A 14,041-nucleotide genomic window follows, 5' to 3' on the forward strand; every position below is an offset into this window, starting at 1 on the left:
GCGTTTTGAATATGAGCGGTAAAAGACCCTTTTACCCTTAATGAAGCGCGTCCCACATAATAAAATTGATGTTATTTACGAAAACGCCACTGCGCAATCTAGTCCATGGATTGTTTTGATCGGACGATCCATAAGCGTTTTCACCGTTCTCACACTTTTCACCGTTTTCTCTAAATCCTGGCCCTATATATATATATATATATATATACACACACACACACACACACCGTTTATTGGTGAACATTAAAAAGGTGGAGAACTGGGGAACACTTTTAAAAATTCAACTTAACATGTTAAAAATCTACTTTTTCTAAAAAAATTTAGACACTTTTCCTTGTAATACACGTAAAAACATTTTTAATAAAAAAATACAAAAAGAAGTTTAAAAAACAATTTAAAAAATATATCGTATAAAATTAACTTAACATGTTAAAAATAAATTTTTAAAATTTTTTTTCAGCGTTTTTCATTATAAAAATAGGTAGAACCTATTCCAATAAAAAATCATTTTTGTAAAAAAAAATTAAGCCTTTTTTAGCTGTTTTTATATATTTTTAGTTTTTGATTTTTTATTAAAAATGCTTCTAAAAGTAAATATAAAGAAAAACGCCGAAAAAAATTTAAAAAAAAATGATTTTTAACATGTTAAGTTAAATTGTTACGAGTATTCCCCGGATCCCCACTTTTTTAGTGTTCACCAATTAACCTCACACTATATATATATATATATATATATATATATATATATATATATATATATATATATATATATATATATATAGAGAGAGAGAGAGAGAGAGAGAGAGGCCGGTTATTGTACAATACGTATTATCCTACAAATTGTACGCGATGACCCCAGCCGTTAGATCTTCTGTCGATCAAATCCGGACTTCACGTCCATAAAGTCGCATGGGACTCAAACTCTGACTCACAAAAATGATTATTCGCATGTTATGTCCAAAATCGCATGGCTTCACAAACCCTGACATTTTCATAAATCGCATAGACTCACAAACTCTGACTCACAAAAAAGGTTGTTCGCATGTTATGTCCAAAATCGCATGGCTTCACAAACCCTGTCATTTTTCATAAATCGCATGGACTCACAAACTCTGACTCATCAAAAAGGTTGTTCGCATGTTATGCCCAAAATCGCATGGCTTCACAAACCCCGACATTTACATAAATCGCATGGACTCACAAACTCTGACTCACAAAAAAGGTTATTCGCATGTTATGTCCAAACTCTGACTCACAAACCCTGACATTTTCAAAAATCGCAAACTCACAAAAATGGTTGTTCGCATGTTATGTCCAAATTCGCATGGCTTCACAAACTCGGAATCACAAACTCGGACACTAATCGCGTACCAATAGGAAAAACGAATCAGGGACACGTGTAGGGCTATTATCGTCGTGTACGTAATGTATGATTAGGGGATTTGTATTCTACACTTCCTCTCTCTCTCTCTCTCTATATATATATATATATATATATATATAGTGAGAGGATAATGAGAAAACTATATATAAATGAGAAAACTAGCAAAGTAACTAAAAATGCTAAAAAACTATACCAAAAATTTTTTGTTACATTTTTTTTGTAAAAAATCGCTATTTTTTTATATATAAAAAAGATATTCAAAAAAAAAAAAACTTGTACTACACATGTGCATTATATTTGTACTACACTTGTGCATTAAATGCTTAAAATTAGCTTTTTGAGTCTAGTTTAGCTTTTAAGGTTTGTTTTTTTGGAGGTTTAGGATTATGATTAGGTTTTTGGGTGTGTGTGTGGGGGGGGGGGGATTTAGGTTTTTAGGGAGTGGGGGTGGGGGAGTTTAGGTTTTTGGGGGGTGGGTTAAGTGGTTTGGGCTTTCCGTATTAGTGCACATGTGTAGTACAAAAAAAAATTTGAAATTTTTTTCATACATAGAAAATAGCGGTTTTTTAATAAAAATTGTAAAAAAAAAAACAAAATTTTGGTATGTTTTTAGACTTTTTTAGTTAGTTTTTTGGTTTTCTCATTTAAACTAGTTTTTTCATGATCCATATATATATATATATATATATATATATATATATATATATATATATATATATATATAGGGGACCGCTAAAATGAAAACCACTTCCAGTTGTAAGAACCATGAGAACCACTCTAAACCAATCAGGTTGTGCCAACATAAAGGGTATGTTAGTCATTTAGCCCAAATGTCAAATCTTTTCATCTCTCCTCAATTAAAGATACTGACTTTTTATATACTCTCTCCTCTCTCCTCTCTCATAATTCACCATTTTCATCTCCTTCAAATCCTCTGCACTAAGAAACCCAAAATCATAATCCACTCTCTACCCACCTTCTTCTCCACCTCTGATTCACCATATCCACCACCGTACCTCCATCACGACAACCACCTACCCATCTGCAGCTGAGGTCCCGATATCGCCACTGCTGTAAAATGTCCGGCAGACCACTGTAAAATGTCCGGCAGACCACTGATAACCAACCACCTACCCATCCACATTATCCGGCTACCACCAGCCAAACACCCCTTCCCGCATCCGATTTCCGGCGCCCCCCAGTTGTAAGCTTCGATTTGATGTTGTGGTGGTGGTGGCGGTTCGACGGCTGGGTGGTGGTCAGCGGTGGTTGGTCGGCGACGGTGGTTATACGGTTACGGTGGTGGTTGGTCGGCAGCGGTGGTTCTAACAGTGGGTAGTGGCTGGTATTTTTGATATGTGTTCTTGAATGAAAGATGATGACACCGATTGTATTTTTGGTAAGTGATTTTTTGAAGGGTGTCTCTCTCTAGTAAGATATGTGGGTTTGTTCTTGTTTGATTTTTGATCAGTGATTTTTTGCCTGATGAACTATGTGGGGTTGTTCTTGTTTGATTTTCGATCTGTGATTTTTGTTTGAATCAGTGAACTATGATTATGTGTTGTTGATGTTTCTTGTTTGATGGGGGTTCTTGATTTTTTTGCCTGATGAACTATGTGGGTTTGTTCTTGTTTGATTTTTGATCAGTGATTTTTTTTGAATCAGTGAACTATGATTATGTGTTCTTGATGTTTCTGGTGATTTTTGATGTTTGCGGGGTTGATCTGGGTTGATTTCGATTTTTGATGTTTGGGGGGGGGGGTGGTTGATCTCAGTTGATACAGGTTTGAATCTGGTTTGAATATGTTTGAATGATGGACTGGGTGGCGATGATGCAAAAAAAAAAAACTAGATTTTTGATGACGATGGCGCGGCAACGATGGTGGATGGTAGGTTTTTGAACCCGCAACCCCACATTTGCAGCCTTTTAATTATCGGAAAAAATCTGAGCCAAACCCCGTTTTTTTTCGAGATACACTTTTGTTTTGTTGTTGTTGGTTTTTTATATTCTTTTCTCTAGTCGATGACGATAAAAATCTATCCGAGACACCTACCGACTTTGCGATTTATGGGTGCGTTCGTCTTGCGTAAACAAGTTTTTGTGTAAAAAAGCTTTTTGCGATTTATGGGTGCGTTCGTTTTTACGTAAAACGTAAAAACGTAAAAGGTTTTACGCAAAACGTAAAAAGTTTTTACGTAAAAATTTCATGTAAAACGTAAAACATAAAAATTTTACGTAAAACGTAAATTTTTTAACATAAAAAGTAAAACGTAAAAAGTTTTACGTAAAATATTTTGTTTGTTGGGTTTTTTTAGGCGTCGATGATGAAAACAATATATCAGAGACGCTTCACCGACTTTGCGATTTCTGGGTGCGTTCGTTTCCTAAAAAAGTTTTGTAAAAAAAAAATAAACCGTAAACTTTTTGACGTAAACCGTAAACTTTTTAACGTAAAAAGTAAAAAGTTTTAGGTAAAACGTAATTTTTTTTTATTAAAACGTGAAAAACGTTAATGTAAAAACGTAAAATGAAAAAACGTAAAACGTAACGTAAACCGGAAAACGTAAAAAGTTTAACGCAAAACGTAAAAAGTTTAACGTAAAAAAACGCCGCTTGAAAAAATCGAGCGTAAAACGTAAAATGTAAAATTTTTAACGTAAAACGGAAAAACGGCGCATTGAAAAAACGACGCGTGAAAAAGCCGGGTGTAAAACGTAAAAAACCGACGCGTAAAACGTAAAAAACCGACGCGTAAAACGTAAAAAACCGGGGCGTAAAACGTAAAAAATCGGGGCGTAAAACGTAAAATAACGTTAACGTAAAAAATTGGCGCGTAAAATGATAAAAAAACGTTAACGTAAAAAAGTGTTAACGTAAAACGTAAAATCGTAAAAAGTGTTAACGTAAAACGTAAAAAAGTAAAAAGTTTTTGTAAAACGTAAATCGTAAAAACTGTTAACGTAAAACGTAAAAAGTAAAAAGTTCTACGTAAAACGTTAAACGTAAAAAACGCTCGTAAAAAAACGGGATGTAAAAAAACAGGGCGTAAAACGTTCCGTAAAAAAACGCTCGTAAAAAACGGGGCGTAAAAAACGTAATATAAAAATCTGTTTTTTAGTCATTAAAAAAAATTATTATTAAAATCTGAATTTTAAATATTGTTTTAATATAAAAATCTGTTTTTTAATATAAAAGTAATAAATGAATAGGACAAAAAAGACATTTAAAAATATTATTTATAAAAAGACAAAAAAAAGTAATTTTACCTAAATACCCTTTATCAATAAAATAATAAAAACATAATAAGACAAAAAGCTTTTAATATTAATTTTTGAAACTTTTAATCTCATCCATCCATCAACTAGATCTAATGGCCAGAAAGTGGTTCTCATGGTTCTTACAACTGGAAGTGGTTTTCATTTTAGCGGTCCCCTATATATATATATAGGGTAATGATCCTAAAAGAAGTCCACCATATTTGAGAAACTTGAGAAACCACTACAAGAAAATGAGGCTAATGTAACCCCAATAAAATGTTACATTAGACCTTGAAAAGGTTGCATTAAGTCTAATGCAACCTTTTATTGGGGGCTGCATTAGACTTAATGCAACCTTTTCAAGGCCTAATGCAACTGTTTTTGAAAGTGTTGCATTTACAATTCAAACGCAACCTTTTTAGTATGCAACTTTTTTACATTCTAAAGCAACCCTTTTTACTTTAAGATGCAACTTTTTTTTATGCTCAAATGCAACTTTTTTATCAGAAGAAGCTGTAACATTTTTTTCAAATTTTAGATGTAGCAAATGCAACCTTTTATACACCCTAATGCAATGTTGTAACATATATTCAATTACTATTAATTAATATGTAATAAATCGCAATTACATCAAAACACGAATAACACTGATATCATTGATAGTCAAATGATGTAATTTAAAATCTGTGTCCAAACCCAAATAACAATAACATGACGCGTCAATTACCATAATACAAAAATGAAAACATTCTAGTCATATGGATCTCTAACAGACAGATGTTTCGTAACCTTCCACATCATAGCGCTTCCAAGTTTTGTCGCCAGTTGTCAATATCTTCACATAGCTTCGAGCTCGACTTTTTTTCATGATCCTCTTCAATCCCATGTCTCATTTCCAGCAATTGGTTCTTCCCAACTTCGACGTTTTCTTAAATGAACCCGTCAGCCCCTCCTGAATTATGTATGATGTGCAAGCAGCATATACTTTTTTTTTATCAATGTACCTCTACTATAAAGTAGACGATATCAAGTATCAAACTGCACTTTTAAGAACATTATACAGGCCAAATTCTTGACATCAATATCCCATCATGGAACTGTAACTCTTGGAAATCTATAAATAACACTCTTATATGCTTGTGGCAGAAATATATAATGTAGTTTCTCTTAATCGAATATTGGTTTTAGATTATCCTTTTAACATTTTGAATAGTATATTCGGGCCATATATGTAGACGAATACAAATGTGCAAAGATAAGTACTGAATGGGAAGAAAAAAATTAGAAATCCAGAACAAAGCTATTTAGACTTAAAAGCTTGCGTTTGTGTGTGAGAGCTCTTATCTTGTGATGTGGAAACAAGGTCAGATACGCACTAATGAAGTAAGTACTTTCCCAATATATATAGTCTAATCGATGTTTAAAAAATTCCAATTTTTTTAAGTTGCAAAAAAAAATCCCAAATTCCAAATATGAACTAGTAAAAAAACAAAATAAACAAACGAGATGTTGAAGGACTCTCATTGTCATTTTGCCTATAGTTTAAAGTTTATGATGAACTTGGCATGAAAACGGTACTCTCCAGTATATCTATTACAGCAGATTGGTCATCAAATACACCATACAATGCAATGTAGGGCGTAGAATTCTTTCCTGAAAACAATAAAGTCAAACCATAGTATAACCTCCAATAAGTATTTTTTCCTTTATTTTTAGTAAAAAAAATCCAAATTCCAAATGATTTGAACATTTACCTGTCTTTTTCATTATTTAGCTCATGCATCTCTTCAAATTTCCCACTAAGCACTTCAACTCATATTGGTAAAACCAAGTGCCGTATTAAAGCTTCCAAAGTTCTTGAAGTGATGCTAGCATAAAGCAAGCAATTTAAAAATGGTCGAATAGGCATACAGATTGGATGTTAAGTTTGTGTCAAAATGTGCATTTTCCAAGTGACTAACAGGAATAAGGCTACAACAGTTTATTATCCATTTTTATAACAAATATTTAATATTTTAATGTGTCAAGTATGATTATAAAAAATATATATATTATTAAACAATAAACCAAATCAACACGTATGATGGTTGAATGTGTCGAAAATGTATACTATTCAAGTGTGGGCATGAGGGATCAGGTGAGGTTGTACCAACCCACAACAAAAACTACATTGTTATAACATATAGGATGAAGTTTCTATGTATTTCAATACACTTACCAACAACTTTCAACCCATTTGACCCGTTAGAGATTAAACATAAGCCAAATCAACCCATTTACAGCTGAAGGGGCCAAAACTGACACCTATAAAATGTAGGATAAGAACTTGGAAAACTCACCAACATGGTAAAGAACATTTTCGAAGACTAGGTGGTTCACGAGACCAATATACTTATGAGAGTTGGAGCTCGAGCAAGGTTCAAGCTTGGTTTCCAAAGCTCAAGCTTGGCTCGATGGTAGTTTCTCAAGCTCGAGCTTGGCTCGGGCTCGGCTACTCTATTATCTATTAATTTATAATTAATATATTAAAGAAAGTTAATATAAATAAACTTGTTTAGACTCGCGAGATCAATAAGTGAAGCTCGGGCTCGGCTCATAAACAATTTTAAATTAGCTCGGCTCAGCTTGTTTACTAAAGAACTTTAAATAAGGGATAAATGGTATTAAATATTAACAAAATAAAACTTATATTACACTAAGGCTGAATGAGTCTGACGAGCTTTACATGCCACGCTAGAGAGCTCAATTAATAAACGTTCTTTGTTTTAGGCTCAAGCTCGGCACGGGCTCAACAAGGCTCGGCTCGTTTCAAGCTTCTCGGTCTCCAATAGCTCGCGAGCCGCTCGGCTCGTTTGCACCCCTACTTATATATTTTTGTGCAATCCAACAGTGGCACAAAAAACAAAGAAAATGATTATATAACACTAATGCTTTATTCTTTATGCAAACATGAAACATCTTAATTCAAGCAAAACAATTCTAACAATTACTCTTATTTGTATATTATAACTAGAGAAACAAGATAGGTCACAATTCTAATTAATCTTAGGAATTTGAAAAAAAAAAAAAACTAGAAACAATAACCACAAATAAGAAACAAGAAGTTTAGACATGCAATTTCCATACATCATCGAGATTGTCACCATCAAAGGCATGAGCCTGATTGAGAAAAGGAATCGTGTAACTAGAATATAAGTCGACCATGGAAGAAAAGTAAACAAATCGCCTAAAATAACTTAACTTCTCACATGTCAGATTTAAAGTGATGCATTTCTATCCCTAAAAGTCATCCAATATATGTAGTTACTAGAATATTAAAAAAATAGCAGAGTCATAACTATATAAGATTAATTCCCCCCAGGATAGTCAAGTTATAAATATATGTAGTTAAGATCATTTCTAACTACATTATGAGTGCATCATCAAAGGAGCACAGCAGACTAAACAATTTAAAATAACTTAACAATCTAAACGTGGTCAAACAACAGCAGCCTAAACCTAGTCAAGTAACTACAGGAATATAAAATATTAGTTTAAACATGGCCAACCAGCGGCAGTCCAAACATGGTTAAGCAGAAGTGTCAAATATCAATCTTAACTTGGTCAAGAGCAAAAAACTAGCATCAGTAAGCACAAAAGCAACACTACCATAATGGTATTAGATTTTAATATAGAAGAAAATGTAAACTGACTTTGAATTAGACATAAATACTAGCCAAACGTAACAGAAAATTGAATTAAACAAACTTCAATTTCAATTCACAAGCGTTGATACACGGATGCATCAACTAAGAACCCTAGGAAAATTACAACTTCAACAATGTACAGTAATGACAGGAGGTTCCATCTTGTTTAAGTGACTGACAAATCAACAACAAATTGGTTACCTGGTTACTTAGCAGTGTCGTAATGCGAGTGGCCTACGTTGGGGTTCGTTGTGAGAATTTTTTTTTAGGGAATTAGGGCACAAAATTGAGAAACTTAGGGAACGGGATGGAGACTACACTTCGATTTGGGTCGACGCAGACGACGTTGAGAAGCAGTTGTGGCAGAATAGTGGTGGTGTTTTGATGGCAGATGGATGCGATGCACAGGTAAACAGATGGATGCGGCCTCAAAAGAGGTTTTGGGGAGAAACAAGCGGGAATATGAATTTGGGGGTAGGGATCATGAAAATTTAGGTGGGAAGTTTTAATTGACTAAGGGCATGTTTGGCTGGCTAAGCTTTTTGAAACAACTTATTAACTTATTGGTTTTTCGAAAAGTAATAAGCTATAAAATGGTGTTTGGGGGTGTATGGGAAAAGTGACTTTTCCAAAAAGTCACTCAATCCTGACTTTTCAAAAAACCAATAAGTCAATAAGCTGTTTTCAAAAGGCTTAGCCAAACATGCCCTAAGAGGGACTCTAAAAAGTTTAAATGTTTAATTATATGATTAAGAGGGTAATTAAAAAGTTTAATGGTAGAATCAAGGAGGACAAAATAATTTATATAAAAAAATATTAGTTTAAACAAAATCAAGTTAAAGAGACTAAGATATTTATTTAAAACAGTTTATAAATCTTCCTTGTTAAAAAGAATATCTCTCCACATGTTCTCTCAATACTTTAGCGATAATGTTATTTAATATATAAAATAGTATTTAAATATTAATTTCTTATACTTATTATCGTTGTATTGAATTTTGCAAACTTTGAAAATAAGATTTACATATAAAATTCACAATACAACCTTTATAAGAAAAGTTGCAAATTTTAATCAAATTTGTAACATTTCTAACAAAAGTTGCAAATTTCATTAAAATTTGCAACCTTTAGAGAAAACAGGTTGCAACTTTTAGTAAAATTTGCAACTATTTTTAAAAAGGTTGTATTAGAAGATCTAATGCAACCTTTATGTTCAAAGAAGTTGCATTAGAGTCAAATGCAACTCATTTGATAAAGGCTGCTTCTAAAAAGTTGCATTAGTCCTATTTTCTAGTAGTGAACATTCTCGATCACACATTTTCCCTAAGTAAAAAAATGCATAAAAAATGCAAAATATATATATTTTTTTTTGGAAAATATGAAGCTTTTTCTTTAAGGTTTTTTTAAGGGATTTATACACATGTGTATATTGTTAAAGGTTTTTTTAAGGGATTTATACACATGTGTATATTGTTAATCTTTTAACTATACATATGTGTATGTTTTCAGTTAGTGGAGAGTTCAAATGAGAAGAATTAAAAATTAAGAATAAAAAGAATAAAGGATACAAAGGTAATTTGAACAAATCATTTAATTTAATGAGTCTATTATTTATTTTTATTATTCAAATTAATGAACTCTAATCATTTAATGAGCTTCTCTTATAAAATATTTGTGCACCTTACACAATAAAAACAATCATGCACATGATCTTACATTTTCAATGTTTCTTACACCATTAAAACAATATTTTGCTGTAGGATACAAAATGTGTAGGACTCAAACACTTTTTGCGACGCATAATAAAATATGTGTAGGACACAAAATTCTTAAATAATTTTGTCACTTCTAATAAAATTTGTGTAGGAGCCAATACATTAATGATGGTGAAGGAAGAATTTATGGTTGCATTAATAAGACTTAGTAACTCTTTAAAATATTTATTAATATTCTATATCAAAATGTCTATACTACCCTTAGTAGTTAAAGCATTAATTAAAAGTGGACAAAAATAATATATTGATTCACAACCATTGATCAAAAAAATATAGGGTCTAGATTAATTCATTTTTTCTTCTTTTAAGAAGATTCTTCTCAAATGAACCTCCCCCCAGTTATACATATATATGTATATACATGTTTAAAATTGAAAAATAAGTGTTATAAACCCTAAACCTTAAGCCCTAAAGCTAAAGCTTAATGCTAAAGCTAAACCCTAATGCTAAATCCTAAATCTAAACCCTAATGCAAACCCTAAAGCTCAAGCTAAGGCCATGGGGTATGTGTCACACCCTGGCTTTGCGGAAGCGTGGTTAATTTGGTGTGACTTCTTAATACCATAGCTTAACCATAACAAAGCTATATGAATTAAAAACATGCAAGATCATCCATTAAGTTTTAAAAACCAAATACAATAACATTGTTTTAACGGGAAAACACCCTAACAACCTTAACATTGTTCAACAAACATAAACATCAACATAAACACAGTCTAAGGACTGTGACTTGTCCAGGAAAGAGTCACATTCCCTAAACCCCGGATGACCTCGTACTAGTGCAGCGGGAAAACGTGCCATACCGTGCCAGATCCTTTAATTCCCTGAAATACATGTAAGTTGAAAAATCAACAATAATGTTGAGTGAGTTCATGTGTAAGTGAGTAAATAAACCTTTGTTCGTATAAAAATCCTGGTATGTAGCAAATAAGGAAAAAGGAGATCACCAATGGTTTGCAAGGCCATTGATATGTGTGAAATGCAAGTAGGAAGGCTCAAACCTAGCAGATTTATGCGTCGGGTACAAAGTCATCCCGAGGTCCGTTATGCTGGGCCTGGGACTGGGCTCGCTACACCCAAATAGATCTATCGCTCCTGCCCCTCGGTCCTACCCTGAGGATTAATGACCTCAAGTTTCCGCCTACCCATTCACATGATCTAAATAGTAACCCTCCTTACGCTAACCATACCATGTATAAAGTATTCATAATCAAAGTAACATGTATTTCACCCCCGCAGTTTAGAAAACTGAAAACAGTTAAGAGAAAAGGGGGACATGAACTCACAGTCGGTGCGTCTCTACCAAGTATGTCTCTGAAAGCAAGCAGCTGTGCAACGACCTACAAGTTCTAACTCTATTAGACGGACGGCCGTGCCTTAGCTTTATGGTTTTCGTTTTAGGAAATAGTTAGACAACTATTTCGTGTTTACATTCTGTGCATACTTGGTAATTATTTCCTTCCCAAGGATGGGGGATTAAGACATGTGTGCTCGAAATATATTATTAAGTCTTACTTAATATATATTTATTTTCCAATTCCAAAATATAAATATTTTTCTCAAAAATATTATATTTTCATAATTTCCCCAAAAATAATACGTTGACAAAATGCGCGTTCATAAATATTTCCGTATAATGTGTAAGTTACGTTTTAACGATCGAGTGGTAATAATAATTACCGATGTAACTTATATATTTATTGTGAAAGCGTTCATATTATTTTGGATTCGATAACGTTCGTAAATATTATTTTTACTCTAAAATAATATTTATACTCTTCACAAAATAGTGACAAATAATATTGTGAGAAAATATATTTACTAAATAAATATATATTTATCACGTTTAATTTTGTGAAAATCCCACCTCCGATATTTGTAAATAAAGTCGTGGCGAAACTTATATTTCGAAAACATGTCAAAAAGTATTTCTAACACTTATAGTGAAAATATTTCTAAGTGTTAGGTTTTTGGAAAAATTTCGCCAGAGTTTCCTCTGTAACTGGAGGTGGCCACGCTTTCAAGCGTATCATTTTCTTTTACAAAAAAATCAACAACTTCTTTATTCGATCAAAACAATTTTCAACGCAAAAAACTAGTTAACAACTATGTAAATTGCAGAAATCCCATCAACTTGTAGTTTTTCCAAAACTATGGTGTAAATCCTCTTATATTTAGTGGATCTTCATATAAAGTAATTCGATCTCGTAAAAACCTCGTTTTTAGAGAAAATCCGTCTTTACAACTTCTCGTCATTTTTACAAAAATTGTTATTTTGTCGAAACTTTTGTGTTACACGAGTGCTTACACACTTGTGTGTTCTAAAAATCATACTTGTAAGTGTAAGATCCGTTTTTAGAAAACATGATTTCTGTGATGCGTGGTTCTTTGAAAATACCACCTGCAGATACGTAGATCTGCTAGTTTTAAATACTATTTCACAAGTAAAACACTTTTACACAAGTTCATGATTCGTGTGTGGTAGAGTTTCACCTTTTAACCCTTGTTTCATTCAAAAGATCCTTATGTCATGATCCATGATCATGACCAAACCGTGTTAAACGATGATCCGAGCTACCACAACATAGATCGGGTCCAAATAACCTCACAAAATAAATACTACAACATTTACACATTACGTGATCTTTTATCCATCTTTTACATGCTTTTTAGTAGACTTTAAAGCTTCAAATTGCAAGATTTCGAGTTTTAACCATTACACATCATATTAACCACTCTAGATTAGTTCAAGAGGGTGTATTAAGTTACATACCACTAGCTCGAGGCTAGGGAAGAATCTAAGCGCAAATGAGGTGGATAAAAGCTAGAGAAAGAGGTCCTTCAAGCTCCGAGTGCACCAAGCTTCCTAATACGAGATCCTTGATACTTGTGTATGCTTGGAAATGGGATGATCAAACTCGAAAATGGATGTAGGGGAGGGGGTGTTCGGCCGAGAATTGTAGAGAGGGAAGGAGAGAGTTTTTGTTGGTGTTGGAATGTGAATATCTCATGTGCCATCTCTTATTACTTATAGGCAAAAGTGAAGTCTCAATCCATTGGATTATATGTTGTTTAGATCTTATACAACCTTGATTAAAATAATCAAAAGGAACAAAGTATGTCCCCTTATAGTTGGGGCCGGTTTCAATGGGGGGGTGGGGGGTTCTAGTTGGATTGTAACTAATAGTTAGTTAGTTTAGTTTAGTTAAGTAAGTTAGTTAAGTAGTTAACTCGGTTAGTTGTGTGATGTGCTTTAAGGCGGGTGTTAGGGTATTCAGGGACCCTAACTGGCTCAGAAAAAGATAAATAATGTTTATGGCAATATTTTCATGTCCCGGGTAAAGTCCGGTTGTTCGGTTGGATAGTAATCCGTTAAAGCGCTTAACAAAGCTTTTAGGTGTCGTTAATACCATTTTTAGTGACACAACTTATTCCCGACACTTTGGAAAGTGTCTAGTAATAGTTTTCTCATGTTTTGGCACTTTATTAGCTAGCCAGAGGCTGAATTGTTCGTTAAAGTGCTGTGTTTTGTGCTTAGTGTACGTTTAGGCACATCCAGTCATTGTAACTTATTCCTAGAGACGCAGTTCTACAACCCTTATATCCCTACACTCACTATGGGTGTAGTAAAATATTTCTGGCTCATACAGGCCTTAGAGGCAATATCTGCCTGATGCTGGCTTTGTCAACATGTTCAATAGGTTATCCGTTCATAGTGCTACTGTGCTTTTGTGCATCATGTTTGTCACTAGAGTTCAGTATGTAAATAATGTAGTGACGGTATGTAAAGTATGATGCAGGTATGTACAAGTATCAGAAATCAAGTAGCAGTTCATCAGTAATTTCAAGTAAGCACAGTAATTAAGCAGCAATTAATTATTAATTAAACCGTACGGATACCTGGTTTAGTGAGGGTTGTCACATTCTCCCCCGTTAGA

The 14,041-nt window shown here is 33.3% G+C and overlaps 1 long non-coding RNA gene across 1 annotated transcript; it reads right to left on the reverse strand.

Annotated features, from left to right (window-relative positions):
* Positions 1–5,274: 5,274 nt before the first annotated feature.
* LOC110868089 lies at positions 5,275–8,821 on the reverse strand. The gene is made up of 2 exons (XR_002552178.2): positions 6,397–8,821; positions 5,275–6,295 (listed from the first exon to the last, which is right to left on the reverse strand). It is a non-coding gene; the product is annotated as an uncharacterized LOC110868089 (long non-coding RNA).
* Positions 8,822–14,041: the final 5,220 nt, after the last annotated feature.

Source organism: Helianthus annuus, chromosome 7 (genome assembly GCF_002127325.2).
Source record: "Helianthus annuus cultivar XRQ/B chromosome 7, HanXRQr2.0-SUNRISE, whole genome shotgun sequence".
Classification (NCBI taxonomy): Eukaryota; Viridiplantae; Streptophyta; class Magnoliopsida; order Asterales; family Asteraceae; genus Helianthus; species Helianthus annuus.